Source organism: Lepeophtheirus salmonis, chromosome 5 (assembly GCF_016086655.4).
Source record: "Lepeophtheirus salmonis chromosome 5, UVic_Lsal_1.4, whole genome shotgun sequence".
Classification (NCBI taxonomy): Eukaryota; Metazoa; Arthropoda; class Copepoda; order Siphonostomatoida; family Caligidae; genus Lepeophtheirus; species Lepeophtheirus salmonis.
Genome location: NC_052135.2, coordinates 59702071 through 59707981, shown reverse-complemented (window position 1 = coordinate 59707981; position 5911 = coordinate 59702071). Strand labels below are relative to the sequence as shown.

The window sequence follows — 5911 nt, the reverse complement described above, 5'->3', positions numbered from 1 at the left end:
ATATTAATTAATTGGTTTTCGTTTCTTTCCTTTAATTAAAGCTATAGCCTATCCCCACTCTCTTACAAAAATGAGTGTAGATTAAAATTGTCTTTTATGGCATTTTTGTTTTATACGGGCCCTTCGTCTAAAATGCAACACTTTATAAATAATTTGCCTTTGTAATATTTCAATGTTATATATATTATTATTTATTTTAAGGTGTAAACAAAAAATAAGCAAGTCAACAGAAAAATAAGAGCATCATAACCAAAAATATGAAGAAACGCAGAGTTGCAATTCTAGACCTATCCATGAGTGGAAAATTACCATCAGGGATCTTTAAAGTGCTGGGCTGTACCGCTCTACTTCGTAATGGGTGACTGCGGTAGGCACAGCAGAAGCTTCCACAATGTCCAATTCAAGGCCAAAGAGTCCAAAAGAATTGGATGAGGCAGTTAGAGGTACCATTGAAGGCTGAAGAGGAAAGATGACCGTCAATGGCTTTGGTTGTGAATTTGACCGCAATTAGACTACCATTCGTCGTATTGTAAAGTAAGACTTCAGGATCGAGTAAAGCGTGTGATCCGTTGCTAAATCCTTCTCAACATGCTTGAACATCAAGACTCCCGACTGTTCTACCCCTGGACTTTGGAATTTTGGGACTTCAAGGGAAGCTGACATTACTACGATATACAAAAAAAGAACAACTGAACGCTGCCTTCATCATTTTCTGAGCCAACGTAGCTTCGAACCTTGTAAGAAACTGCTTTGCAAAGTTCCATACCAACTAAAACTGGTCATTAAGGCATCAGGGGTTGATATTGATTTAGAATGTAAATAAGCTTTCCTTGATTGAATGTATGAATTAAAATTTCCAAATTCAATGATATTTTTTTTTTAATACAACAGTTTTTGTAATTTTCAAAAAGTCCATACTCCTTTTTGAGACAAATCACTTACTACAAATTCTTGTGGATAAATATTCTTCACTTATTTGAAAGAGTTTAGGTCGTTTTTGAAGATTTAATACATTCATATGCTCCTTTAGTGTCACATTGGTTAAAATATAGTTGAGCATGGTTTATATTATATATTTAAATATAACTATATTTGCAGCATTCAAAAAGTCTTGCATTTTAGACTAAGGAGTCTGATTAGTAGTTCTTAAATTTATTGAAACACCGATACTGATTTGGTAACCATTCCGGTACGAAATATTGATATCGTGACAACACTTGTATGCAGTAAGTATGTACCTATGTATATATATTTTTTTAAACTACTTTTGTGTGTGTTAAGTGTATATACCGTTTCCCTTATCATGCATCTGGAATCAAACTGTATGTATTTAAAAAATATATATAATTAAGATTTTAACCAATAGAGATTTCAAGATGAAAATAAATCAAGACTTTAAAAAAATGGATATGCAAAATCTGATTGGAAATATATGTACATTGTTAAACAGAAATAATCTTTGATTAAAGCAACGCATATCTATGTGGACAAATGAATATTGATATGCTTTAAAAACAATCTCTGATTGTATTAAGTGATTCATTTCTAATAGTAAATACAAATCGCAAACATAATTATTTTGAGAGGCAAATAACGTTTTACCTATTAATGTATGTATAATATTGTATTGGCCTGAAGTATCCAACGACCTTGGGGTTGATGTATCGTAGCACAATGAGTGTGACTCAATGAAAAGTAAATATCTATCTATAAAAGTAATCATTTTGGAACAGGAATATCTTGTGTCTAAGAATCAGTGACAGATCTTGATTAGGATGGAAAGGCTTTCATGAACTAATGAAACACAAACTTAGGACTGGTACATAATATGTTATGTACAAGTTGTAACTTGTATAAATAAATTGTGCAAGTAACAATTTCTACATCTTATTATAATTTATTAAATAAAAACATTGGATATTTTAAAAACCAAATATTTATTCATGCTATCATTTCATTTAGATCTAGTAAAATTACGTATTGATTATGTTTAAGGTTAAGTAAAAAGTTCTGAGTGTTTTTTACTAGATATCTTTATTGAGCTATATCCTACGATTAAAACATTGTATTTAAGAAAAGCTGAAAGTATGCATAAAAAATAAGCGTACACTTAAAAAAAAGTTCATGTACACTTTTTCAGTGGCGTAGCCAGTTTTTATGTTACAGCGTTCTAAAATGGAAGTAAAAAAAATGAGAAAATTGGATACATTTTTCAGTATCATTACGACCAAGGTTAAAAGGTGGCGCAGTCGGACAAAAAAAAAGTGCTATTTATGTACCCAATATAGCATCGAATGCAACAGCAAAGTGGTAGTTCCAACGCTTCCGTTCTGGTAATATGGACGTCGAAAGTAATGCACAATCTGGTAGGGCAATCATCGAAAATGTCGATAAAATAAGAGAAATCGTCGAGTGGGAACGGTATGTGAGCACTTATTTCATTGCCCAGGAACTGAAAATTAGCCAGTAAAACGATTGGAACCGTTTCCATAAGGATTCTCTTAAGAAGAAGGTCGATGTATGGGTGCACACGAATTGACACAAAAGAAAATTTTGGATCAAATTTATGCCTGTCCCTCTTTGCTGAAAGATAACAAAATCAAATACATTTAGGAAGCGTATGGTAACTGACGATGAAAAGTGGGTCAATTACGATAACAACAGTCAATTGTTCTCGTAAGTGACATAATTTTTTTTTCCTATATGCCGTAAAAGATCGTATTCAAAGCAAAATGAAACGGTGCATACGATTGTAAAGCCCAGATTAACAGCCCAGGAGGTTATGCTTTATGTTTGGTTGGATTGTAAACAAATCATCCACAATGAGCTTATCCCAACAGACAAACAACTCAATTCCGACAAGATTGAAGCAGGGGATCGGCCAGAAATGGGCAGAATTGGTCAATAGAACGGGTGTTGTATTCCACCAAGATAACATGAGACCACATACATCTTTAACGACGCGTCAGAAGCTCTGACAGCTTGGATGAGAGGTTATATCGCACTTGCCGTATAGTCCCGGCCTGGCACCCAACGATTATTACTTTTTCAAGAATTTGCTAAATTTTATTTAGGTACAAAACTGGGCTCAAGAGAGGCATGTGAAAACGAGCAGTTCAACTTTTATACCAAAATGCCTTCTTCAATCACGGAATTATGAAATTGTTTTCAAAATGGTCAAAAAATATTCAAAAAATGGTGCATATTGGATTTAAATTAGATAATCCTAACTATGTTAATTTTATCATAAAAATAAGGCGAAAAAACACTCAGAACTTTTTACTTCACTTATTATTTACGAGAAAATAACAGCGAGCATTTGAACTTTACAATGCGAATATAATATATTCTATAAATAAGTGACATTCATTAGAATAATCAACAACTACATTATTACTTCATCTCTCATCCAAAGAATATTCAATTATTCAGCTGTCATCATTACAAGTAGGTTAGACGATTGACAAATGTAGCAGTACATCCAAAATTCATGAAATTCATAAATAATTCTATAATATACTGTAAAATTTTGTGAAAAAAATTAATAATTCCTGTTAATTTTTATTATAGGGATTGGATCTATTTTTGGAAAATATTTTTAAGGGAAGAAGTAGTTTTTTAAGGATTTGTATTTTTGCAAAAATGCAATCAGTTTTTAATTGTTTTTATATCATTTTCTTATCAGTTGATATAATTTTATCGTGATTAAAAATTCACACTATGAGGAGGAATTTGAGATAAAGTAAGGTTCAGTAGAAAGTGAACAGTTACAACAAGAACTACAATTTTCCTCCAATTGTTTATTCGTCTTTATTATTTTACTAGCACTAGTACAAGGCAGTGCCCAACGTTTTTAGACGGAACGACGAACGGAAAACTTTGTTTTAACAATATCAATTATAACTCCCTAACGAATCGTCGGTGTTATAGTCTCTTTTTCATGTGCACACTCAAACGTTGTTACTCAATACATATATTCTCTACTCAAGGATAATAAAAACAGATTGCTTTTAAATATGATTTGATGTGGCAGGGAGTACTTTAGCTCGTTGCTAAACCAGATGTAAAGTCAGATTTACTTTTATATATAAAGTACTTCAACAAGTATAATTCATTTATTTACAATAAAATTTCCAGGTCCATGGACATTCTGTTGTGAAACCTCAAGATTTCATGTATGGACCCTCATGGAGTTGAGGGGATTGGCCTGGGCTGTTTTCTTTAACTCATATCGGTCCAGTTTGGCCTTTCCACCTTCTTCCTCTGCAACGTTTCGGACTTGCTGACGCCGTATACAGTGTTCTTGGAGACGTCGAACTGCTTCGAGTGCGCGAATAGAAAATCGTCGATCACGTTCAAGTGTCATTTTTCTACTTGTACGTAAGCTAGAGAGCTCAAATTTATGCTGTTTTGTGAATAATTGTTTATGCTTTATTATATGGAAATTTGAATTGATTTCAATAGCTCAAACTTGATTAATTATTGAATAAGTAAGTGTTCAGATTTCTATGTACCACCCGGTATAAAAATACTCTTTTTTTTTCTTTTAGTATAACTCCCACGCTTGATTGCATTTTATTTCTTAGGTGAAATATCCACACTAAAAATGGATAGATATACTTTGTTTTATTAAGATAGAAGATATAATTACACTTCTGTTTTAGCTAGAGCAGTGCCTTGAAGAGCTTTTTAAGAGAGAATTTATCCAATCTAAAATAATGACCAATGATGTATAATATAAATATTATTATATATATTAATTAAATTAAATACATTGAAATTTAATAGCATCATAAAAGGTCTAGTTATTGTTTCATAGAACAACATTAATTAGTCTTTTTCTACCACAAAGTTGACATTTTTAACTGTTCTAACTATCCCTGGATACGGAGATACTTACAAAATTTGACATTCACATTCAAATGCAACTGGTGAGAAACTATTCACTGGTATAAATATATTTAAACAATAGCGAACAAATGTAAATATGTGTGTTAAAACTTAGCACGTCAAAGTCAAACCAACTCGAAGTAATTGAGCCAAAAACCAAAAGTGGTGGAATTGTCCTGTATCTTTCTATTCTTCATTTGAAAATATTCATCACTTATACAATTTGATAAGTTTTTTTAAATTATCATTATTTAATTTACTTTATGAAGTTGAGTCTCCATAACACTTTTCAAGCCATTGCTTTGCTTGCATGGTATTTTTTCCATCAAGAAGCAGTGTCCAATTAAAATAAAAAAGTGTATTTGATCCATTGTTATGGAAATAATAATTTTAAAAAATTATAATTATAGTTCAAACAAGTTAACTTTATATAAATAATTATTATTGAATTTTTTTACAAAAAATTAGATATTGATTATTTAGTTTTTGAATTTTTTTTCACCAAAAATTAAATTTTATGTGAACTGCTATGTATTTTTGAAAAAATCCATCAAAAAATTCAACTTTTAGTACTAAATACCTATAGATTTATAATATTTTTTTTTTTTAAATCAAGCTTTTCCCCCTCCCCCCAAAAATGTATATTTAATACTGTGGATACCTTGACATCTCACAAACTACTGAACAAATTGTCATGAAAATTGGACAGTTGTCTTTTGAAGGTTGGTATTAGCTGAAAATGAGGTAAGTAAAAAAAAATTAGCGCCATTTATGTATAATTTTTTCCTAATAAAATAAAGTTACAATACTAACTTTTTCTGCAAGTATAAATACCAATACCGTTACAGGTTGAGTAGTTTTTAATAATCAATCATGTTTAACATTAATTAGAGAATTTAATATTTATAATATAACAAAGTACCTTATTCACAAAACGAACCATTATTTGATGTACTCTTCTCATCTCGGTAGTGAATAAACTTAAATCTATTTTACATTTCATTCGTGTTTAAAAATAAAA

At 30.9% G+C, this 5911-nt stretch overlaps 1 long non-coding RNA gene across 1 annotated transcript; it reads left to right on the top strand.

Moving 5' to 3' along the window:
- Positions 1-3739: 3739 nt before the first annotated feature.
- Positions 3740-5517, top strand: LOC121118663 (uncharacterized). Its single transcript, XR_005864523.2, has 3 exons — positions 3740-4063; positions 4138-4490; positions 4551-5517. It is a non-coding gene; the product is annotated as an uncharacterized lncRNA (long non-coding RNA).
- The last annotated feature ends 394 nt before the right edge of the window (positions 5518-5911 follow it).